The 26,607-nt window shown below is 41.5% G+C and overlaps 1 pseudogene; it reads right to left on the reverse strand.

Annotated features, from left to right (window-relative positions):
• LOC125754724 (elongation factor 1-alpha 1-like) lies at positions 1-26,607 on the reverse strand (annotated as a pseudogene).

A 26,607-nucleotide genomic window follows, 5' to 3' on the forward strand; every position in this document is an offset into this window, starting at 1 on the left:
TCCACAAAACATTCTCCTTTCCTTCTGAAGGTTTGACGATGCATTGTTATCATTAACCAGTCTTTTACTATTAAACTTAAATGGCCAATTGACACAAACAGTTCTGAGACCGTTCTTCTACCGCTGATTAAGACTGGTGTGGCAGGTATTGGAGATAATATTCATTTAGCCTTCTGAGCTTTCTGGGCAGACTTGATGACTTTGCCAGCTCCAGCTACCTTCTTGTCCATTGCTTTGATGACACCCACAGTAACCATCTGTCTCATGTCATGAACAGCAAAACAGCCCAGAGGAGGATAGTCAGAGAAGATCTCAACACACATAGGTTTGCCAGGAACCATATCAACAATGGCAGCATCCCAAGATTTCAAGAACTTGGGACCATATTCCAGCTTTTTTCCAGAATGACGATCTATTTTCTTCAGCTCAGCAAACTTGCAAGCAATGTGAGCTGTGTGACAATCCAGCAAGGTGCATATCTAGCACTGATTTGGCCTGGATGGTTCAGGATAATCACCTGAGCCGTGAAGCCAGCTTCTTCCATTGGTGGGTCATTTTTGCTGTCACCAGCCACATTGCCACGATGAACATCTTTGACAGATATGTTCTTGACATTGAAGCCCACGTTGTCCCCAGGAAGAGACTCACTCAAAGCTTCATGGTCCATTTCAACAGACTTTACTTCAGTTGTAACATTGACTGGAGCAGGTGACCACCATGCTAGGCTTAAGAACACCAGTCTCCCCTCGGCCCACTGGGACAGTACCAATACCACCAATTTCGTAGACGTCCTGGAGAGGCAGATGCAGGGGCTTATCAGTTGGACGAGTTGGTGGAAGAATGCAATCCAGAGCTTCAAGCAGTGTGGTTCCACTGGCATTCCCATCTTAACGGGTGACTTTCCATCCCTTGAACCAAAGCCTGTTAGCACATGGCTCTAGCATGTTGTCACCATTCCAACCAGAAATTGGCACAAATGCTACTGTGTCGGGGTTGTAGCCAATTTTCTTAATGTAGGTGCTGACTTCCTTAACGATTTCCTCATATCTCTTCTGGCTGTAGGGTGGCTCAGTGGAATCCATTTTGTTAACAACAATTAGTTGTTTTACACCCAGTGTGTAAGCCAGAAGGGCATGCTCACGGGTCTGCCTATTCTTGGAGATACCTGCTTCAAATTCACCAACACCAGCAGCAACAATCAGGACAGCACAGTCAGCCTGAGATGTGCCTATAATCATGTTTTTGATAAAGTCTCTGTGTCCTGGGGTGTCAATGATGGTCACATAATACTGCTGGTCTCGAATTTCCGCAGGGAGATATCAATGGTGATACCATCATTAACATTCCGCTTTGAGTTTATCCAAGACCCAGACATACTTGAAGAAGCCTTTTCCCATCTCAGCAGCCTCCTTCTCAAATTTTTCAATAGTTCTTTTGTTGATCCCACCACATTTATAGATCAGATGGCCAGTAGTGGTAGACTTGCCCGAATCTACGTGTCCAATGATGATGATGTTGATGTGTGTCTTCTCCTTTCCCGTTTTGGTTTAGGTTTAGTGGTGGTTTTCACAACACCTGTGTTCTGGTGGCAAATCCATTGCAAAAATGCATCCACACCTTTTTTTTAGATTTTATTTATTTATTCGAGAGAGAGAGAGAGAGAGGCAGAGAGACAGAGACACAGGCAGAGGGAGAAGCAGGCTCCATGCAGGGAGCCTGATGTGGGACTTGATCCCGGGACCCCAGGATCACGCCCTGAGCCAAAGGCAGACACTCAACTGCTGAGCCACCCAGGCATTCTGCACCCACACTCTTAATATCCATTCCCACACATGTTCCCTGGGATTTTGTCTGTATATATTAGAAAGCTTAGGTAGTTCTTTTGCAATGAAGTATACTTTCTCCTGGGTCGCTCTGCACCTCACCTTTAGGCTTCTGCTGGAACTTGAATCTGGTTACAAGTGCCTGAAAGTGAAGAAGGGCAATGGAATGGATCATCAGGAGAATCAGCATTGTCTTGCATGGTAACTGCCTCAGGAGAGGCCATTATACATTCCTCAGGTAATGCAAGTTTAATCCCCCAGACACGGGTAAAGAAGCCACTTCTACTAGGATCAAGGAGGCTCCTTCTACCAATTATGGAGAGGCCTCTTCCACTGACAAAGAAGGCTCATCAATATTTAGGGGATTTTGTCCCTAGCTTTGTCAGTGTCTTCCCACACATCCTCTTTCCAATTTTGGGACCCCACTCCTAACCAATGCCCTCATTTTAACAGTAGACACACTAGGAGGCTGGGATTTCAACTTGAATTGTAATTCGTCCCATCACAGGGTGAGATTATGTGTTTGATTTTTCAGCAGTTTCAGTCCCACAGCTATAGGAGGTAAGAGTCTCCTTCAGGGCACACACAGAAGGCTTCAGGGCATTTATGTGCCACTTGAGCTGGGAATTCAAGGCCCTGAGCTCATCCTTTTGTTTTCCTGCTTTGCCCAATGACAGGAAGCCAAATCAGCCAATCTCATTATATGCATTAATTTGACCAAAATGTTTGAAACTGGTATATACATAACCATCCACATCCTTGCTTCTTATAAGTGGATGATAAGAAGCATACGATGGTGATAATTTGCATATCTATATGGTCAGATCACATCACTGACTCTGTGCCCTCTTTATTACTGCAAATAGAATCATTAGCATCTTTAAATCTAATCAGATTAGAGAGCCAATTTCAGAAACCCCAGAACCAATTCAGAAAATTCATCTGAAAAATTCTGTTCTCCTAGAACTACTTTTGGCACCAAAATCTATATTAGGTTCTCCAGAGAAATAGAACAAATAGGATATGTATGTTTATGTGTGTATATGTGTGTATGGATGTGGATTTATTTATTTATTTATTTATTTTTTTTTTGGATGTGGATTTATAATAAGGATTTGGCTCATGTGATTATGGAGTCTGACAAGCCCCAGTATCTGCAGTCAGCAAGCTGGAGACCCAGGAGAATCAATTGTGCAGTTCCAGTCTAAGGACATGAAAACCAGGAGAGTTGATAATATAGTTCCAGCCTAAAGGTCAACAGGCTGAAACCCAGGAAGAGTTGTTATTTCAGTTTGAGTGTGAAGGAAGGAAGAAATGGATGTCCTAGCTCAAGGCAGTCATGCAAAAGGAGTTCCCTCTTTTTTTTTTTTGTATATTTTTTATTGGAGTTCGATTTTCCAACATATAGTATAACACCCAGTGCTCATCCCATCAAGTGCCCCTCTCAGTGCCTGTCACCCAGTCACCCCATCCCCCCACCCACCTCCCCTTCCAATGGAATATTACTCAGCCATTAGAAATGATGAATACCCACCATTTGCTTCGAAGAGAAGTTCCCTCTTATTCAAGGGAAGGTCGTTCTTATTGCTCTTTTTAGGTCTTCAACTGATTGGATGAGGCTCATCCACATCAGGGAGAGGAACCTGTTTTACTCAGTCTACTGACTCAAATACTAATCTCATTCAAAAATGTCTTGGGGCACCTGGGTTGCTCAGTTGGTTAAGCATCTGCCTTTGGCTCAGGTTATGATCTCAGGGTCCTGGAATAGAGCCCCAGATCAGGCTCTGGGCTCAATGGGGAATATGCTTCTCCTTTTCCCTCTGTCTCTCCCCCTGCTGTACTCTCTCTCTCAAATAAATAAATAAAATCTTTTTAAAAAATTACCTTCACAGACACACCTGGAATTGTTCGACCAAATATCTGGGCACCCCATGACCTAGCAAGTTGACATGTAAAATTAACTATCACAGTGCTTTTAATAACAAAGGAAAAAATTTTAAAGATTTTATTTATTTATTTATGAGAGACAGAGAGATAGAGAGGCAAAGACGTACACAGAAGCAGGCTCCCTGCAAGGAGCCTGATGCAGGACTCGATCCTGGAACCTGGGATCACGCCCTGAGCCAAAGGCAGAGGCTCAACCGCTGAGCCACCCAGGCATCCCACAAAAACATTTTTTAATCTGGTTTTCAAGTGACACAGTTAAGAAAATAAGAAGACATAACAGACTTGGGGAGAAAATATTCTTAAAGATCTTTATTTGGCATTATAACGAGCTCTTACAATTCAGTAAGAAGAGACCAAACAACTCAATTCTTAAAAATTGAGACTCGGACACTTCATCGAAGAATGTATATGAATGGCTAATTAGTCTATATGCACCTGGAAAAGGTGTCTAAAATAATTAGTCATTAGGGAAAGGCAAATTAAAATCACAGTGAGATACCATTTCACAGTGAATAGAATGAATAATATTGGAAAGACTATAGTAACACATGTAGATGAGGTTGTAGTACAACTAGAACTCTCATACATCATTGGTGGGTATTAAAATGGCACTGTCACTTCATAAGCACAGCGGTTTAGCACTGCCTTCAGCCCAGGGCGTGATCCTGGAGACCCGGGATCGAGTCCCACGTCAGGCTCCCTGCATGGAGCCTGCTTCTCCCTCTGCCTGTGTCTGTGCCTCTGTGTGTGTGTGTGTGTGTGTGTGTGTGTGTGTCTCATGAATAAATAAATAAAATATTTAAAATTTATTCATTCATGAGAGATTTTGTTTACTCACTCATGAGAGACACAGAGAGGCAGAGACATAGGCAGAGGGAGAAGCAGGTTCCCTGTGGGCAGCCTGATCTGGGACTTGATTCCAGGACCCTGGGATCATGACCTGAGCCAAAGGCAGATGCTCAACCACTGAGCCAACCAGGTGCCCCAGGTTGATAGTTTCTTATGAAGCTAAACATATATCTATCCATGATTCAGCAATGCCACTTGGAGGTATTTATCCAATAGAAATTAAAACGTGTCCACACAAAGACCTGCATACAAATGTTCATAGCAGTTTTATTCATAATATCTGGAAGCTGGAAACAATGTTCATAAACTAGTGAATAGACAAACTGGCATATCCATAAATGGAATACTACTTGGCAATGAAAAGGTAAAAAGCTTCAGGTACTGGCAACAGCATGGGTGTTGCTGAACAAAAGAAACAAGATGCAAAAGAATACATACCATATACATCATATTCTACATCAGCCTGAACTAATCTATATCTAAATACCACTACCAGTTGTTTTAGACTTGAGGGAGACAGATTACAAAGGAGCACAAGGGAACTTTCCTGTGTGACAGAAATGTTCCATGACTTAATTGGCGGGATCGTTACATGACTCTATACATTTGTCATCAAATCACACATTTAAATGGGTGCACTTTATTGCATGGACGACATACCTCAATAATATTAGTTCATAAAAAATATTGAATATACAACTTCAGTAGATACATAGAACAATAGACCAGACATCACTGAAAGGTGAATTTCTGAACTGAATGAGAGATTTTATTCAATGAGATCTCTCAATGAGGAAATCACCGAGAATGCAGGACAGCGAGCTAAAGAGAGAAAAGATATGAAAGAAATATGAAAGGTAAAAGGTTACATTTATCTAATGGGAGTTCCAGGAAAATGGAGATACCAAGGAGGCATAATTTTAGTCGTTGAGAATTTTCCAGAATTGAACACAGACACAAGTGAAGATGCCCCACTGAAATCCAAGCAGGGGAAATAAAAATGAATCAATGATTAGCCACATCACAATAAGCTTCAAATCATTGGCTCTGGCAGCCCTTTAGGATTTAAAGTGCCATTCCTGATTCTTTTACAGGTTGCCTTTCTCACTACCTGAAACTTCTTTTGATTGCCTCCTCCTCAGAGAAACCGATGAGCTTGAAGGGGAAATCTGAAGAGCATGGTTTCTGAGCTTTTAGAAGCTTCTTTTTCTTTTAATCTCGTCCTCCAGAGATCTGGCAGATGTCCACATTCCAGGCACTCTCACGGGGTTAATATTTTTATTTTATATCTATTTGTGAAAGAAGATCTTTGGCTTTCTTAGGAGGATTCCAGGCACAGAAGTGGGGAAGACTAACAAGTTTGAACAAAGGGATCTTCCTAGAACACTGAAAGAATTCTCCCTAAATGGCCACCGTTCCATGCAAGCACAAAACTGGCTGCTGGACCAGTGTGAACCTCATCTCTACCACACAGTATCTTAAGGCCCCTTTCACTTACTTTTAAATGGTGAAGAGGCTATACTAAAGCAAGTGTGGCAAGTCAGCAGGGCCATGTCCAGTGAATTCTGTGAGATGCTTTATCTTCATTCCATCTGATCAGCATTGTATGGCTGTAACAATGGCAATTGCTCCATAATCTAGGGTTTGTAGCTTTGCTCCAATCTTCTCTCCTTTCTACCATAAATATACAACACTTTTGCTGTTCCTTAGTATCTCTTAAGGGTGGGCCAGGAGAAGGAGGAAATTTAAAGGAGCTAATCTGGCTTCTTGTGAGCAGCTGCTCAGTTCGGTAGAGGAGAAGGTTGAAAATGTGGCAGACTGATTTTAAGGTTTTAAAACAACCATGGACTTCAATTACCCAGGACCTTTATATAGCTTTTCTCCATGTCTTCATTGGCAGGCTGGGCAGTTCCTGCTGCTTTATGTGGTTTAAACCCCAGTGCAAGTGATAAAAATTAAGGAGGGCACTTGCTAATGATGAGCACCGGGTGTTGTATTGGAGAAGTGATGGATTGCTTCTACACCTGACACTAATATTACACTGCATGTTCACTAACTGAATTTGAACTGAAAGTTTGAAAAAGGAAAAAAATTAAATAATAAGAAAAAATCCCCTGTGATTACAGCCAGTTCTCGATATAAAGGAGAAAAAAAATTCACATATTCACATCATTAGAAGTGTAACTTTTTCTCCCCCCAGAAAAAAACATGAGATTGGCATGTCAGGAATGCAGATGTTTGTCTATATCTGCGGATTCCAGCCTTTCTCACAGTCCCCTTGCTAATTGTTCTGCCAGGCGGGCTTTGCCTTTTCACAAAGCAAACCTGACCTGTGTGTCACTGCCCTTTTTAACAAAATTCAATCTCAAAAAATAAAATAATGAAGGTGCCCTTAAAGGACGTATGGAAGGGGAAAAAAAGAAAAAGACAAAGTTTAAGTCAATAGAAATTGAATAAGAGGTTGGAACCTTGGGGTAAAATTACACGTAACTAATTGGAATTCTTTTCTTTTCATGAGGTAATAAAATTAGGCTCCTTAATAACTATTCCTTGGGATTAAATGAATGGCCTCAAGCCACTGAGAGGGGACAACAGGGCTAGTCTGTAGTGATTAGGGGACCCAAGTCTGTTGCTACAGCTACAGACAAAATGCTCGACTATATGTTGTGAAAGGACAAGTAGTTTACTGGTGGTTTAACAGAAGTGATGGACCAAATTTAGCCAGGATGACATAATTATTTGAGTCTGCATGGAGAGATCATAATCATCTAGATTAAAAAAGGGAATAACTTAAATCCACTACCCATATATTTATGTTTCCATGGTACCAAGCATGAGGAATGGGGTAAACAGCTGAATGATAGATTCTGTTTTACTATTTTACCTGGATGCCTTTTCAAACACCCTGAGTCTTCGAAAGGTACTTACCATGCTTGATGCATTATTTCTCTTCCACACAGCACTTCCCATGAAGAGCCTACAATAACCACTTGATCAATTGGTCAGTAGGATATTTGTCTGTTCTGTATAAAGGATATAACTTTGCATCAGCCTGCAAAACTGTCTGGCAAAGATGTCTACAGGGTCCCCAAAGACTCCAGTTCCCATTCCATTTTGGAGGGTAGTGGCTCTGAAGCCAGGGGCCGCATTTCCAAGCCCCACCTCACATCTAGATGGAGCCATCTGACCAATTTAATGTCGAAGGAACTTCTTTGTGTGGTTGTTAGGCCAAAGTAGGTAAGAAGCAGCAGCGGTTTTAGTCTATTTTCCTGTCTACTGGCTGAGTGGAGGGAACTCCAAAGGCCCAGAGGAGGGCAGAAGCATGAGATGAAGGGAACCCAGGCCCCTGTGGAACACTTGCACAGCCAGGAACACTCACATTGGCCCATGAAATATTTTCACTTTGTTACACCACTAGGAGTTTGGAGCTTATGTATTAGAACAGCTAGCCATATCTTAATTGATACACTGTGGATTTTAGTATCTCAAAGCTAGACTGATCTCTGGGAGGCCACTTCTGTTGAGTCTGCATGGTGTCAGCAGAGAGGGATAGGTAACAAGACATTCTGGTAGGTTCCTGTTGCCACAGCACTGTCACAGGGGAACTGTGCTGGATGTCTTCTATTTGTCCCTTCCAAGGCCCCTCTCCACCCTTTTTCCCCCTGTTCTCTGCCCTCTGTAATCTGAAATGTATGGATTACATCAAGTGGCCCTCTTGCCCTCTGGCATCTGGCAGGGTTTAGCTAATAGGAAGCTCCCCCAGGAGGTCAGAGAGAATGAAGGAGTGAGGTCAGAGTATTGATTCCCTGGGCTTTCTCATTGTGAAGTTTCCTGTGGGTGGCTGTGTCCCTCAAGCAAAGGTCACTGCTGCTCTCAAAGCAGCCTTCTCCACACCACACTCTCTCCTCTGCCTTCCAGCAATCACCCTTCATCCTGTGCCTTCAGGCCTAGGGCTGGTGATAGCTTTGCTGCTTCTAGCTCTTGGTTACTGTACTATGCATTATAGGTCCCTTATATCCCATCCACTTTTATATAAATTACCCTTTTTATGTGTCTATTATATCTCAGTGATGCAGGGGGTAGAGACAGGGGATAGCCCCTTGATTCAACATCTCTCAAATTCGCCTATTTGAATGTGCCATCTGTTTCTTGTTGAGACCATGACTGATACAGGGAACCAGAATTAGATGCTCCTGAGATACTCTCCACTCATCAATATGGGGCCCATTGAATCTGCCAGTCTCATCCAATTCCAGCTGTGTACACTTTGTGGAGGACTTCTTTTCAGCACCACAGCAGCCATAGTGGCTGAAGACTGAATTTTTACCCTTTCAGAGAGATCGAAGGTTGTAGCCCAAAGCAGTTGGCTATGATTTGACACTTCTTTGAAATGTTATGTAACGTGAATTTCACTTTCTATTATATATCTGTGCTTGAAAGAAGTGGAACATAGTAGTGAAGAATGCTTGGCATCAGCTCAAGTTAGCCTTCAAATTAGGCTGTCTCCACTGCTTATTAGCTATGACCTTGGACCACTTTGTCTCTCTATAGGCCTCCCTTTCCTAATCACTAAAGTGAGGCTAATAATGTTATTCCCCTCACGTGGTTGCTTTGTGGACTAAATGCCTGACTCATAGCGCTCAGGAAATTCTAGCTCCATATAACTATGTATGCCTGACTAAAATCAATGCTCCAAGAAGATGGAGCTTGTTTAGCTTCTAAATTCATATACCCCCAGTAGATAAATGACACTTATTCCAGTTTGAGAAGCGAGCATACTTTTGTATGAAGTCTAAAGCTATGTTGGTAAAAGTAAAACCACAATAAGGGCCAATATTGCTGAGTTTTTATTATCTGATATTTGATTTCTCAGAAGAAAGAAAGGAAGGAAAGAAAATAAGGAAAGAAGGATGAAGGGAGAGAGGGAGAGAGACAGAGATAGAGACAGGGACAGAGAAGGGTCATCTTGAAGAGGCTACATAGCATAGCAATTAAGGACATAAGCCGGGTTTAAAATCCTGACTGCCAGGACATCTGGGTGGTTCAGCGGTTGAGCATCTGCCTTGGGCTCAGGGAGTGATCCTGCGGTCCCGGGATCAAATCCCTTATTCAGCTCCCTGCATGGAGCCTGCTTTTGTCTCTGCCTCTCTCTGTGTCTCTCATGAATAAATAAATAAAATATTTAATAAATAAAATCCTGACTCCATTACTTGTCAACAGTGGGACCTTGGGCAACTTACTTAACCTCTATGTGTTCCAGTTTTTTTATCTATAAAATGGGGCATCATAATGGTATCTGTCTCATGGGATTGTCATAAAGATTACAGGAGTTAAATGTAAAATGCTTATGACAGTGCCTGGAAAACAGTAAGCACCATATAAATGTTTATTGTTATTTATTATTTCTTGAGGGAAAATTCAGAATTTAGTTTTACTTCCTTACAAATTATTTTTATTCTGAATTACATATGGAGGGAGGTGCTGTATGTTTTTCAAGTACTTAGTGTCATTCAAGATTTTAATCAGGCCTTGCTCTGCTTCAAAGTGTTTCTTGTGTTTGGAATACACTCCCGAGGTAACCCCCACCTTCTTATAGCCCACCCCACTTCCTCTCTAGTTGGTAAAATTATATTCATCATAGCCTTCCTCTAACTTCCCCAGGTTATTGGTTGCTCTTTCTCCTCTGAGCTCTCACAGCACTATGTTTATCACCTTATATATGTAGATACTTCACTCACCAACCCAAGACTTCTTTCCATCTTCATAACTCCTAGTGTCTGGCACGTGATAGGCTTTCAATAATTAATTGAGTTGAAGCATGTATTCAGCCACAGTCTATGCAATGGTCTCACTGGCTTTAATCTTAACCACAGCCAAGCAAAATAGGCATTCCAATCCTCATTTTATAGTTGGGGAACTCCAGATGATAATAGAAAGAGCTTTTGTTGTCAGGACCAAATCTCTCTTGCCACAAATTAGGTTTACTTCCTCTTTAAGAGTAATACCTTATAACACCTTATAATTTTTTTCATCTTATAATTTTAATAGTAACTTAAGAGCATGTTTTTTTTTTTTTTCTGTGCTCAAGAAAATGGAATTAACACATTGGCCACATTTCTACATAGACCCAAACACTTTTCTCATGCTAAATCTTAGAAGATAAATCTTTCTCCCAATGAAGATATCAGGGATAAGGTAGAGCCATAGTTTAAGGTAGAAATTAGCATACAAGAGGTTTCTAGGAGAAATCAGTCCAGGGGCCCACCCAGTTAGGAGTCAAAGTTCTTTAAGCCATGATCTAAAATTTAGTGTGAGAACTCAAAGTCAGTAAAATGGTCAAAGCCAAGTGGAGGCTGCCATAGAAACAGTCACCAGAACAGCCCTGAGGATGGTCATTGAACAGATGATAAGCAAGTTTTTTCTGACCAGTCAATCTAGAAGATAAAGGGTTGACTCTCCTTGAGGAAATCAGAAGACCAGCCATGGTATGAGAAGCCATAACATATATCAACCTATAGATAGACATTTGCCTGTTTTTCCCAACTACATGTTACAGGCCATGCCCCCAATTCTGACCCTACACCAATCTGACAGAGTGAAATCACAACTACTAATACAATTTCCACTAATAAACTAGAACACTCTTTGATTAAAGTCACCAGTTTGTAGTTGACATCAAAGTTGTTATTTACCAACATTATTGTCTGAAAACTGGTTACCCATTCAGGTTTGTTAGTTTTTTTGCAGAGGAAAGAAGAAGAAAGAGAAGAAGGAGGAGAGGACTTGTGTTTTCACTTAAAATGCAGACCTTATAGTAAATTGTCATTGAATTGGTTATTATCATTGAACACTTTTTACTTTAGGTCATTTCAGTGTACAAAGAGTACTATAAGTCAAATCTCAGCTAGCAGCTAGAATAGATCTAGATTGTCTCTGATCAATTCAATTGAAACAGTTGACTATTTTTGTGGATATAGTCTTGGGATAAGGAGAGCCATATTTCAAATACAGTTTATAACAAACAAGCATGTCTCTGTGCAAACAAGCTTGCGGTCATTGGAGTCTCTTTAGAATGAGGACAAATCTATGGGCACATGATGGAACTGAGTGTATTTGAAAAGGTTGTTTCTAAATTGTCCCATCTTAATCAGGTGGCCCCATAAACCAAAAGAGCAGAATTTCTGGGTCTCTGCCACTGACAGGGTCATGGTCCTGGGTTAATGAATTGGTGTCGCTGATTTTCCATTTTGTCTGATTCATGAGTTCTATCTAGATTCTGTTTCAAGCCTTATTCACCAAGGAGACTGTCTTCTGCTCACACAACAAGAGAGAAAACCTAATGAGAACTAAGTGGAAAATAAAGAGTTGTTTCTTTTTCAGATTCATTTTGGCTCTAGAGTGAACACACATGCTTGAGGGTGTGTTTTTGTAAACCTCCCTTCCCCCCTCCTCTAAAGTTACTTAGTTGGCTTACCCCATCGTTGTGACTAAGTTGGAACAGTCTTACTGGGTGTGCCTTTCTCTTTCTGGAGGGAGTACAGAAGAAGTGGGATCAGATCGTTTTGACCTGGAGTGGACTACGGCTGGGGTCATTTCCCATTGTAACCCTTTGTCCTTGGGATAAAAAATATTTTGTCTTCTAAGTGCCCTCACCTTCAAGTGTCTACGAGGATGTCAGAAGACACAGTGAAAAACAGCAGTTTTTGTTCCCATATGAATTAATGTTGGATTCTACAAAATTTGGCTATGTGTCTAGGATCCGGTTGTTATTTGCAGGGCACAGTTGAGAAAAATGTCCCAAAAGACTATATCTAAGCATATGTACATGTTTCTTCACCCACATAAATCTATTTTGCATTTTAAGTGTAGTTCAGAGTTGGTCCACACACTTGTTTGTCTCTGAGAGTCCTGAAGGACACAGTGTAACATTTGTACACTCAAAGAAGTTTAAGAAAAACTCCACAGTCCAATTCAGATCTCAAGAAAAGTTCTTTTAATGACAGTCACTTCTCCTTTATAACTACTAGAACTGTGACCTGCATTTTCAAATCTTTCTATAGGTCTAAAAGCCCTATGCCAGGAGCCTAGGCACTCTTAGACTTTTCCTTGCCTGAGTTGTTTCAATGAGAAGTCAAATTTTTTTGTTTCCAAGTACCCTTGATCTCACTTTCTTCCTTCAAGTTGCTTACACTTATTTTCTTCTCTAGAACTGGCCATGTGGACAAGTAGGGGACGTAGTTGTGCATTGTGATTTGAGAGGTACTGTGGGAGGTACCACGAGAGAACACCACACAAGGAATTCCACTACTCAACCTTAGTGCCTTGTCTATGTTCCAGGTCTACCTTCTGAGATCCTATATTTCCTTGCAGTAGCAGGGCCCAATGTCGTTGCTTGTTTACCCAACTTGGACTCTTTCTCTCTAAATTTGGTTCCAGAGTTGATTGCAATTTCCCTGGCCCCTCGCCTCTGTGGGTGTTTCTAATGAGAAGCCCATGGGTCACATTAGGGTCTAGAGCAGCCTGCAATGTGTATGTATGTGTGTGTGTGTGGGGGGGGGGTTGGCAAACTATATTTCACTGCCCAAACCTCAGGCTCCTGTCTGGTTCTGTAAATGAAGTTTTATTAGAACACAGCATGCCCATTGGTTTACATATTGTCTATGAACATTTTTGCTCAGTAATGGCAATGAGTAGTTGTGACAAGAGTCTATATACTGCATTGTCTGAGATATTTACTATCTAGTATTTTTCAGAATAAGTTTTCTGACCCCTGCCCCAGGGGTTTAAAGGCTGATCACTACAGGAGAATGAGCACAAATAGCAAATGGAGCCAAGCTATAAAATTTACAACTTCTTATGTAATGGTTTCTGTTCAGTTGTTTCTAACTCCTAGAGTGGAAAATCCAAATCTAAATGGGCTTCAGGTGATTGCTTTTAATTCTGTGGGTGGGCCTTACCCTCTCTGCTTCATGTCTTTCCTTTTCCTCAGATCTGGAGAAGGGCAGGTGGGTTCCACTCTATAAAGGCCTATCTTCTCAGCATATAGTCTTAAAATGCAATCCAGGTGAAAAATCCAGATGCCTCCTTCATATGAGGTAGCCAATTTGTATTTCTAGGACCTCTAGACCCAGTGACATTTAGCTACACTAGATTTCTTCTTACTCTCTGTACCTCCTATCCCCAGCTCCACCCAGAAACATATCTACATGAGCACTCTACTCATTTCTTATTTTGGGTTAAAATGTAAATGTGCTCTGGAAAAGGCTGACACAGCCAATAAAATCTTGGTTTAATCATTTTTACTAATTTTCTACCAGAAGGAAGGACTCTAAGTATCAAATGCTGTCTGCTTCTAAGGCTAGATACTCTTTTCCCAGAGCCGAAGCTACTTAATTCCCTCCTGCAGAGCTTCAGCTACATCTACTTTCAAGGACCAAACTTAGCCTTGGTCAAGAAGGATGAAAAGTCTCTTCATCTAATACTCTGGGAAAAGACATTAGGTTAACCTTGTTTTAGGCAAGCTCTGGCTTTGTGTTGCAGCTCTTATGGCCCTGTAGCCTTCTTTCTCAATTATTCATTTTGCCTTGCTTCACAGTCTAGTACCTCCAGTTCTACTTTGTCTGTATCTTCTTGCGATGGGAATCCTGTCAGAAACCCCAAACCCAGTGGTTGTGACCCTGATATCTGCCAACATATTTACTGGATATTGACTTTCTATCTGAATTTCCAAGTGCCACCTACTTTTGGATAACCAGTTTCTATATTCTGTCCACCCTAGGGGTAAATATTATTTCATTTTAGATCTCTCCAGTGCCTACTACTGGATCATTAAACAAATAATTACTGCATCCCTGCAGAAGGTTCACTCTCCTGTTCTTAGAAACCAATATTGATTCAATTTGGGGGTTTTCATCTCACTGATGGTTCTCTCTGTGCCTCCCCATGGAGGATCAGAGCCTTGGAGGTCAAAGAACAGCAGCCTTGGCTGAAGAAAGAAGTATCATATAGTCGATAAAAGCTCGTGGAAAATTTGACTGATCTGATCTTTTTAAGGCTGACTAATGTGATTTTCATGGCTATTTTTTGTTCTTCCCTGTTTATGTTCTTAGTATAATTTCTGTGTATTTTTCCAACTTTTTTTAAAATTTTTTTTATTTATTTATGATAGTCACAGAGAGAGAGAGAGAGAGAGGCAGAGACACAGGCAGAGGGAGAAGCAGGCTCCATGCACCGGGAGCCCGACGTGGGATTCGATCCCGGGTCTCCAGGATCGCGCCCTGGGCCAAAGGCAGGCACCAAACCGCTGCGCCACCCAGGGATCCCCCCAACTTTGTTTTTAATTTGCGTCTTTTTTAATAATTTGTGCACCTTGCCTCTGATGATTGAGAAATCAGGGAAAGAATACAGTGTGATGATTTACCCTCTAGGATGGGTTACTCTGGCAGGAATAGTGACATTTTGATTTAGAGGCCCAAAGAGGTTAAACTGCAGCTCTAATCTCCCCAGCATCTTCACCATGGCATCTAGGAGAGACATTAGGAATGAGAGAGAGAGTCCTGGATGGAGAGGGAGAAAGAATCGTACATTGTTTCCTCCCAAAGCAGCACCTAGCATAATTCCTGACAGAGTATCTACTCATGAAAGCCTCTGATAAATGAATAACAGTGTCAGTTTTTAAAGTGTGGTTCAGGGATCCCTGGGTGGCGCAGCGGTTTGGCGCCTGCCTTTGGCCCAGGGCGCGATCCTGGAGACCTGGGATCGAATCCCACGTCGGGCTCCCTGGTGCATGGAGCCTGCTTCTCCCTCTGCCTGTGTCTCTGCCTCTCTCTCTCTCTCTGTGACTATCATAAATAAATAAAAAAATTAAAAAAAAAATAAAGTGTGGTTCAACCCATTCATCTAGTTAACACTGACTGTAAGTTGATAGTAGTTGTTTTCTGTGTGTGTGTCTACTCTTCTTTGACCAAAGTAATTCATCTTCATCCCTCTGCTTCCCCAATACATAAACAGTGATAAAACACAATTTGTACAATTGAAGAGCATTTGAATTTATCCCTGAAGAAGTCTTATAAGCAACACCAAACCTGAAAGCTGTGAGGTGGAGTAACAGCTAATATTTATGACATTCAATAAAATTCCTTGCTTGAAAAGAACATCCCCTTCCATGAGAGACTTGGATGACACGTGGGTGAATTGAAGATAGTGAGATGTTAAACACTGGCTTGTGTTTCAACACAGCTTGGGTTCATAAGGCACTGTGTGCCTGGCCTTGTCAGATGGATGAACCCTACAGCAGCAGACTGTTCCCGATGCCTATCAGCTACACCTAGTGGGCTATAGCTGTGGTGCAGCCCAGAACTGGTGAAGAAAATTTCCTGTTCTAGGAAACAGGACCGTATCTCAGCCAGTTTTAGGATATAGTGATGCTTCATCATCTTCCAGCCTTTTTGAGCTATTTATCATTTTTTTATAGATGAGGAAACAAAGAGATGAAGTAGCCAGTTCACCAATTGCCCAGCTAGACTTGGGACTAAACTCAAACTTAGCTTTCCTGATTCCCTATTCAGGGTTCTTCTGATCTCCCCACTTTCTCATCCTGATTGTGGTGACACTGATCATTCTCCTTGGATACCTTGGTTCCATGGCTGTCTCACCACTGGTGTTACAACTGTCTGATGTCATAACCACTGGTTGAAAAGCAGGAAATAATAGTCCATAAACCTCAGTCACTTAGTTGATTTTCTGACCAAAAAGGACTACATGTAGATGTGGACAAACAAAACAGAAGTCTTCACCCTCCTTCAAAGCAGCCACCTCTCTACAATTTCTCCATGTAGGATGAACCAATTTCGCTAATTGTGCTGGAATATGATTTCCTAGTGAGAGAAGCAACCTGATATATTTTGTTTCCTTCAGTTTGCCTCAGAACAATTCTGAGGACTTTGTTCTCATTAAGAGGCTACTTACCTACTCAAGACTCTCCAATGGGATGCCTGAGTGGCTCAGTGGTTGAGAGTCTGCCTTTGGCTCAGGGCATGATCCTGGGGTCCTGGGATCGAGTCCCACAGCGTGCTCCCCGCAGGGAGCCTGCTTCTCCCTCTGCCTATGTCCCTGCCTCTCTCTGTGTGTCTTTCATGAATAAATAAATAATATCTTTTTTTAAAAAGACTCTCCAATGACCTCTGCTGCATATAGATAATTAACATTTATTGTCTTCTATGTGTGAGATGCTCCTTTGGGCACGCTGTGTGTATAGAAGGGAAAGCAGTTCATGAGCAACAAAGCACACGTGGTTCCTTCCTTTGAAGATCTTACAATCCAGTTAGCGAGGTAAGGCTAATACTTAAGAGACAAACGTAGAGGGACACCTGGGTTGCTCAGTGGTTGAGCATCTGCCTTCGGTTCAGGTCATAATCCTGGAGTCCTAGGATTGAGTCCTGCATTGGGATCTCCACAGGGAGTCTGCTTCTCTCTCTGCCATGTCTCTGCCTCTCTCTGTGTGTCTCTCATGAATAAATAAATAAAATCTCTTTTTAACAAAGAGACATAGAGCAATATAAGAGGTGTAGCCAGATGCTGGTGTGGGTTCTACCACTTATGATGAGGGACAGATATCCTTAATCTGGGCAATGAAAGCTTTTCAGAAAATATGGAACTTGATATAAGCTTCAAAAACTTATTAGAATTTTGACAGACAAATATTTCCAGGTAGAGAAACAGCCTAGAAAATACAAGAGTGAGAAATGTTTAAGTTGGGGCAACAATGAGATAATCAGTATAAATGGAGTAGAGAGTATGTCTGGGAGGGGTAAGCTCAGCCCAAACTCCTCTGCTTAATCCTCAAACCCTCGGCAGCCTGGGTGGCTCAGTGGTTTAGCACCCACCTTCAGCCCAGGGCCTGTTCCTGGAGACTCAGGATTGAGTGTCATGTCGGGCTCCCTGCATGGAGCCTGCTTCTCCCTCTGCCTGTGTCTCTGCCTCTCTCTCTCTCTGTCTCTCATGAATAAATAAAATCTTTTTAAAAAATCCTCAAACCCTACATTATCTTCCCTCATGTAGTCATGCTACAATCCAATGGCTTCTCTTCCCAGAGAGTAGGCTAAAAGACCATTATCCTGATAAAGTCTAATGTCCTAGTAGTGTCACCTTCCTCCACACCCAGTTGGGACCAAAACCAATTGCATCTTAAAAACTGAGTAGCAACTCCACCAAAGCCTATTAAATCAGTGTGAGCACCCAAAGAGCAGATGTAGGACACTGCTCCTTAAATGGACATTTTGTCCTAGAATGAGCAATGTTGTTAAGGATGATAGGGAAGGTCATGGAAACAGTTTTGGAAACTTTTGATGTTAGAATTAATTACCTTCAGTTTCGAGAGGGCCTATTTTATCTTTCTCATTTACAGTCAGAATTCGGTGAAAGGGAAAAGTCACTTCTAAATAATGGCATGAAAATAGCTCAATGTTTTACAGAATTAGCTGGCTCTTAGTGGAATTGATCTACCTCTTGGGCAAGCTGTGAGTGGTATAAGGTCTGAGACAGTCTCCATGATCCCATTACTGCTTCAGATCCTTTGTCATGCCAACAGTTTGAGGGTTTCTTCAAACATGCCTCCAGTGTGGGATCCCTGGGTGGTGCAGCGGTTTGGCGCCTGCCTTTGGCCCAGGGCGCTATCCTGGAGACCCGGGATCGAATCCCACGTCGGGCTCCCGGTGCATGGAGCCTGCTTCTCCCTCTGCCTATGTCTCTGCCTCTCTCTCTCTCTGTGTGTGTGACTATCATAAATAAATAAAAAATTAAAAAAAAAACCATGCCTCCAGTGTTTACTCACAAATAAGCCCTAACTAAGCTGCATGGTCTTTCATCTGAAGATGACCCATCTCACCTGTGTGTGAAATCATTTCTCATAATCACCCCAACAGCTGCATTTTGATGATCTGCCTGGGGAATAATTGTCAATGGATAAAATACAGTCAGTTCATCTCACCAGTGAATAATATACTTCCCGGATTCCACCAAGTTAAAATGAACCTCTTAGAATCTTTGTGTCTGGAATGATTTTCAGAGAAGAATGAATGACCTGGACGGCTGACACTTTTTAGAACAAACACTTGATGGCTTTGATGCTTGCTCTAACTAACTTGTCTTGGGATAAGCTTGTACACCATGTAAGGTGACTGATTCCAAAATCACCCAACCGTTGCCTTGTCCTCCTGTTTGAATACACCAGTGTTGTTGGTGTTTGAATGAAAGCTCCTATCAGGCAAGGAGCATGCTCTTCAGAACTCTACTCTTTAGAGTTCCCAAGACAGAAACAAAGCATCTTTTCTCATTTTCAAAATTGCTGTAGAGTGGCCTGAAGATAGATTTGGGGCTGTGGTTGGCTGTGTAGGCTCCACATTCCAGATAGTTATTGGAGTGTATTAGCTAAGTAGGAGTTGAGATCAAATGAAATGAGTAGCAGATGCCCATTTATTTCTTTTTATTAGTTTATTTGCCAAATTCTACCTATAACTAATGAGAGAAATGGTGACTTTCCTTTCTTGATGCAATTAGATGCATATTTGAAGAGGAGTTGAGTTCCAAACAGAAGTAGACCTTACATCCAAGGGCAAAATGGTGTTTATGTATTTAGGGGTAGGAGTTAAGATTGCCTTTCCACTAAAACTAGGATTCCTAACTTCTCTTAGAGGAGGAATTACGTGGATAGAATCCTTAATCTCTCCTGTGGTATATTACCTACAGGAGTATTGAGGATGTCTGTCTCAGGGTTCTTACCAAGTAGAGATTTAGGGAACAAGTCATACATGGGACATGTCCTTGGGAAACCCATTTTGAAACTGAGACATGCACATATTACATCAATCCAATTTCATTTATTCAGTGAGGAAGTTCTTTGCTGACTGGCTGATGCAGCCTGGAAAGAATCCTTCTCTGGTCCTTTCCTGGTTACCAACTATTCAGTTGATGCATTCATGACAACCATTCTCTTCCATTTCTTTAATTGACCTTTGGGCACTGTGGTGTAGTAATGGCACTGATTTGTTCATATCTCTCTGTTCCATGCCCTCATAAAATCTCCTTCCACACTCACTCTGGGGTTGATTGTGTGATGTGCTTTGACCTTTTGGGCAGTGGCACATGTAATGCAATCAAAGACTTGAAAATTGCTCACACATGGGGGCTTGTTCTCTTTCACTGCTTACAGGAATCTATAAAAACATCAGATGAAGAGGCTTGTGCCAGCCTGCCAAATGAAGAGATATATGGGGGCCCAGTCATTAGCCTACCAAATGTCAGACATGTGAGTGAGGCTGTCCTAGATCATCAAACTGTTAGTTGACTCATGATCTGACCACCATAGCATGAAAGAATGCTGAAAAGATCACCCCAGCTGGCTTAGATCAGAAGAATCATCACAACTAGCACCAGGATGAGGCAAGTGAAGGGCCTAGGACATAAAATCTAAGGAGGCACTAACAGGAATATGCTAACAGGGAACTGGGGCAGGGGTCAGCTTTTTGATGTCTGATGTGTGTGAGAAAGATTATCTAGCCAACAGAGTAATCTATCCTTGATAGTATTTATTCATTCAGCAGGCTGGCACAAGCTTCTTCATCCAAATAAATAGTGGTTGTTTTAAATCACTAAGTTTTGGGGTGATTTGTTACACAGCAATAGATAACTGGTATATATTGACTATTTCCAAAATTCTTTGCTCCCCCACCCCCTGGCCTTTATTTAGAATGGCAGAACAAGCCTATAAGAAATTGAACTGCAAATCCAATTAAGCATTTAGCTCCTCAAGAGTACATCCTCTGATGCAGTGGATGAACAAAAAGTTTTCCATGTGAACTATGGATCCAAATATGCCTTATTCTTATCTGGGGGTTGATGGTGCAACAGTTTCACAAAGCTGGTGTCCACTGACCTAATGGTAGGATGTAGCTGGCTCCTTTTTCTTTTTTTGCTATACCTGGCTCTGTCTAATGAGTCTACGCCCACACACAGCTTGGTCTCCTCAGCAGCACTCATTAATGTCCCCGGCCAACTTGATAGCTTTGTGCATCTAGACCCTCTCCACGGTCATCTTCTTCTTCTTCTTCCTCCTCCTCCTCCTTCTTCTAAGATTTTATGTATTTATTCATGAGAGACACACAGAGAGAGTCAGAGTCGTAGGCAGAGGGAGAAGCAGGCTCCTCGCAGGGAGTCTGAGGCGGGACTCTATCCCAGGACCCCGGGATCACGTCCTGAGTGGAAGGCAGATGCTCAACCGCTGAGCCACCCAAGCATCCTTCCACAGTCATCTTCTAAGGTGAAATGAAGAGGAGCTGGATTAACATGACCTAACCTATTTTTATCCTATGAAAGAAAATCCTTTATTAAAATAACAGCATCAATTGTTAATTTTTCAATATTCGGTGTCATCTTAAGAATAGGTAATATGAAGTAAGGTTTAAGGAAACAAACATTGGATATACACTTAATCCCTTTTATCACAAAAAACTGCAAATAATGTACCCTAGATAGTACTTACTCTGTTTGCTAGAGAATCTTTCTCACACACACCAGATGTCAAAAAGATGACCCCTCCAGTTCCCTGTTAGTATATTTCAAGCAGTTTGAGTAACTTCTATGCTCAGATGGTTTTTTCCTGCTGGCAATTCATCAAGTGCTTTGCTTTTATTTCTAATTGCATTAGTGGAAGTATCTACTGGGTGAGCACATCATACTGATTTCTGGAAGTTAACGTTTTCTCACTTTTTTTCTTTTTTTTTTTAAATTTTTATTTATTTATGATAGTCACAGAGAGAGAGAGAGAGAGAGGCGCAGAGACACAGGCAGAGGGAGAAGCAGGCTCCATGCACCGGGAGCCCGATGTGGGATTCGATCCCGGGTCTCCAGGATCGCGCCCTGGGCCAAAGGCAGGCGCCAAACCGCTGCGCCACCCAGGGATCCCTTTTTTTTCTTTTTAGAAAAGAAAGATTACGTTCCTTTCACATGGCTTTCCTGTATCTTATACTTTTCCTTCCTTTAGGGGTGTTCCTGTATCTTATACTTTCTAGATCTAACTAAAGTACTAAAGAAATGTCAGGATCTGTGACTGACCTTTAGATATTGAGATGGTCTCTTTCCAATCAAACCTTCTCTGGACCTAAAACATCTGTCTTTCCCCTGCTGCCAGTCAGGACTGGGGTTTTCTCATACATACTCTCAAGCATCCCTTGCCCCTGGCATTTAATATGTTGTCCCACTACATTATACTTATGGCTGCTTATTTATATCCTACAATCTAATGTAAGTTCCTCAAGGATGGGAAAGCTATCTCATTTTTCTCTACATTCTTAGCACAATGCCTCACACATAGTATGTGCTCAGGAAGTTTGGTAGGATTATTCTATAAATTTATGGATGAATCAAAATGAACCACTCTGGCCCTTTAGGGCATAAAACAGCTTAAGAGCAAAGGGCCAAAGGGCTTTTGAATCACTGTAGCTCCAAATCATACTAGCTGTGTGGCCTTCAGCAACTTAATCTCTTGGTGAGTTGAGTTTGTTGTCACCTGACACAGTGCCTGGCACATAGTAAAGAGGCACTCAAAAATGGTAAGCTCTCTCAGTAGTGGTAGCAGTAAAAATAGTCATGACAGTATCCTTTGGGCTTTCCATATGAGGTCAATTTTCACTCTGCAGGGCTCAGAACCCTGAGAATGCAGGTGACAACAAGATAACTCTGCATTAAGTCACCTGAAATAGTTGAAGCCATTCCCTCCAAGATGGAAATGAAAGTACAAAGATCCAGAGTCAGGTATTTATTGCATGGAGAAGAATTGGTATGCCCATAAAATGAGACTATCTTTAGCGCTTTTTATATCAACACACCAGAACACTTTTACACCAACAGATGAGAACAACTTTGAAGTGGTTGTTATCCTTTTAAGATGCAGCCTTACCTGGTTACCTGCTTACACCAGAGCAGCCACTAGTGTTCAAACATTTTAGACTTCCTTTTTTGGGAAGTGCCTTTAGAACAGCTTTTGAGACGCCGAAGAAACCAGGGTTATTTTTTTTATTATTATTTTTCAGTTGTAGTCACACACTTCATGCTATGAATATACACTCCGTCGTCTGACCGTGGGCATCAGCACTGGCCTTTGACCTGGATTCCACAACACAGTTTCCCCAGAGCCCAGCTTCCACTGTGACTGTCTAATCAGTGGGGAGAAGGGATTCTTTCTCTTGGATTTGCACATAATGGTTCTAAGAGTGGGAAAGTGCCATCTGTTGTTTCCTAATAGACCTTGGGGTATTAAACGTGAAACATGCCTTTAAGTATTTCTACTTTAATTTCTGCTAACCAAAAAAGGTGATATTTACTACATGTTAAAGAGAAACACTGATTTTTTTTACTACAAAACCATAATATGTTTTATTGTAACAAAAAGTAAAGCAGTGTATGAAGGGAAAAAGAGAGTTGTTTCCCATATTCCTCTTCCGCCAATTTTATCCTCCTAATGTGGTAAATATTATCAGCTTGATATGTGTATTTCCATACCATTTTGTATGTACAAACACACATAAACACATAGGCTTTCACTCTTTTTTGGTTTGCAAAAATCAGACCACGATATATACATTCTTATACAATCTATTTATACTTGCCAATATTTTTATGGACATTTCTCCTCTGGGTCAGCACTATAGATCTAATCCATTAAAAACTACCTGCAGAGTATTCTGTTAAATGATGTACTTTAGTTTATATACCATATAAGCTTGTACTTCCAATTCTACAGAATATATTCCCCACAGTGAGATTGCCACGTCAAAGGGCTTATGTATTTAAGATTTTTAGAACTACTGCCTGAATACAAAAAGTTCAAACAATTCACATTCCCACCAGCTTTGCATAAGGGTACTCACCAATAGTGAATACTAACAATCTCTGAAGTTTTTATTTTATAATCTGAAAGACAAAAAGCATTTTCTTGTGATATTAAGTGAGGGTATTTTGCATTTTCATACATGGCTTTGCCATTTGCATTCTAGACACTTTCTGTTGTGAATCTGAGCAAGTCAAGATTTTTCTGATATGATTCACCTGTTCATAATCTTTGCTGTTTTTCTATTGCAAGGGTTGTCTTTTTCATATCAAATTGTAAGAGCCTTTTAAAATAGTAGAGCTATCAACTCTTAGTCTGTTCTGTGCATTGCAAATATTTTTCTCCCAGTTTGCTTCTCTACTGAAAAATCCCATTGTCTTTTGCTTGTGAAATTCCTTTTAAGGAGCCATTTGGACATCTCTCTGTTGTCAAAAACCTTCCCTTACATTTAACCTAATTCTTTGTGTTGCAATTCAACTCTCTTTCCCTGGGTTCTGTGCCTCATTATTGCTCTCCATCTCCCCAAAGACAACTGAGCTGTGTCTATTGGAGCTTTTCTACTGGCTGAATGGAGCGAATTGACCGACCAGTTTAGTCATGAATGTCCTTTGACTTACTTTTTTCCCTCTCCATCAAATTGACTGGGTGTTTGACTGAATTGACCTTGTTAGCCAGTCTTTTTAGCACTATGAATCTGTGTGGGTGTACCTGTGTGTGTGGGTGCACCTGTGTGTGCAGGCGCATGCCCAGGAGTAGAACTACTAATCAGTGGTTTTGGTTGTTGCTTCCAGTTGAACTGGCCCTCCTTGGTCCATTTTTCTGGCATTGCAATTAGCAGCAACCTCACTGTGGATATATAGCACTCCAGTTGCCTCACTGGGTAGAGAGAAGATGAATTTGATCAATTCAGCTGAGAATCCTGTTATGATTCTGCCACTGCACACATAGAGCAAGACTGTGAAAAGGTCTATTTGGCTTCATCATTGGTAAAATGAAGTAAGCACAATACAAAGATCAAAAGAATGTTTGGTGGATAGAATAAGCTACCACTTGTAAAATGCTTAGCATGAGGCCTGGTACTATAAGTACTCAATTAATGTGAACTCTTCTTATTCATAAATATCTTTGGGAAACTTTGGATTATACATATCACATCTCAGAGTCTCTAATATGCTGATGTTCCTAGCGTATCACCATAAGAGAAATAGATAAAGAAGTAAATGCTTCTTGGATCATGGGACCCCTCTCTCTGTTAAGATAATTCTCAATGAACTTGTGCTCTGTGAAAAACACTTGGGGAAATACCATTGTAGAGAGAGAAGACACAATTTTGAGAAAGAACACTTGAGTTCCAGATAACTCTCTTGTTTATGTGATTTTGAGCAAGTCATTTAATCTTTCTGGGCCACATGTTGCCCACTTGTAAAATGAGGAGCATGAGACTGTTTTTACCTGCTTTACAGGTTACCAGGAGAGAACTCTATAAGCTGTCATTTGCTATACCAACCTCATAGACCAGAAGCAGGACTGATTGTTGTGAATCTAGGTGCAGAAAGAGGTAAAGGGAGGATTCCTTATGTGTTGAGTTCAAGGGCATGATTAGTGAGACATTTTGATGGCAGTGATTAGGAGTGAAGTGTGCACACAACATAACTCCATGGAGGTTGCAGCATGAGGAAGCCCGGACTTCTAGGCCCCATCCAGGTCTCTGAGCCATTTTCTTACTGCAATGAATCATCAAAACAGAAATGTTTTTAAAAAAAAACAGACAGGAGAGTTCTAAAGAAATCCAAGCACTCCATGATCTATTGGTTAAGTCCCTGGCTTAGATAATTTGTTGCTTTCCTCAGTATGAATTGATAGAACCTCTGGAAATCAAATATATTCCTAATTCATACCAAGATTTTAGTGGCTGGAAACAGTCTTCAGTATTTTCTCCTCAGGGCTTTTTAAAAGCCAGCCTTCAGGAAAGGCAATACTTACCTGAAATAGCAGCCTGATGGGGAAGATCATTTGGGGCAGGAGAGCCTCCTCTGCACCCCAAATCAGATCGCAGAGGCAACTGTCTCCTTTCTCTACAAATGGATCAGGCACAGGTCCAAATTAATTTTTTCTCTGCCTGTTGTTCCCAGACTCATGCAACTCAATGGAAAGACTGTACAAGAAAAGCATGTGACTGACCCTTTTCTGTAACATTCTGGCTGGATGTTAAGAATCTTTGCCTTGGATCCACCCACTAGGTCCTTAATCAGTTACTTTCAGCATGCTTCTTCCAACTGGTCTAAATGCTTGATGAGTATGCTGGAAAGAGCACTAGGCTGGGAGTTGAGACCTGGAGGTCCTGTCTGTGCTACTTACTCTGTGATGTAAGGCAAGCCATGACCCCTCCTTGAACTCAGTTTTCTCATCTGTTATACAAGGCATTTGAACTGGGGTGATCCTAAAGGTCCCTTTCAGTCCAGTCTATAGTTTCACTTGTTTGTCTATACCCTCAGATCAGATTCATCCTCATTCCATCTTCCTGTGTGGAGCATATCCATTTGAGGCTAATTGCAGGATGTTGGCAAGCTGTCCAGGAACATATGAAGCATTGGAATATTCATTTGAAATTAATCAGACACAACAAAACATGCAGGTGGTTGGTCTTTCCCTTCGACTTCTGGCCCTTGGGATCTCGCCTCCTGGAAGGTGTTCATGGGCTGCAGCTGCAGAGGACAACCTGTGGATTATTGCCCAGATGAGCAACTTCTGTGAATGGGAGGGCAAGACCACTCATTGGGCTCTTTCTCCAGTGGATAGGGATAAGAATGTTGAGGGATGTAAGATAGAATAGAAGTCAAGAAATCCAGACCTATCAATAATAAGAAGTGAGGTTACAGCCTTTATTTCTTGGCCCTTTGTCTTCTTGTCTGGGAATTGGCTTGGAATGACATTATGAAGGAGACTGTCTCATGCTAGCCCACTCCAAGCATCTATATGTTTTCAAATATACTGATGCCTGGTATCACATAGACCTCATAGTGGCCTGGCATTGTTTCATTTCTCACCAGTGCTTGAATCCCCATGAAGCTCCTCCAACCCTGTTGCCTTCTGCTGTTCAGCCAT

The sequence above is a fragment of the Canis lupus genome, chromosome X, assembly GCF_003254725.2.
Source record: "Canis lupus dingo isolate Sandy chromosome X, ASM325472v2, whole genome shotgun sequence".
NCBI classification, from domain to species: Eukaryota; Metazoa; Chordata; class Mammalia; order Carnivora; family Canidae; genus Canis; species Canis lupus.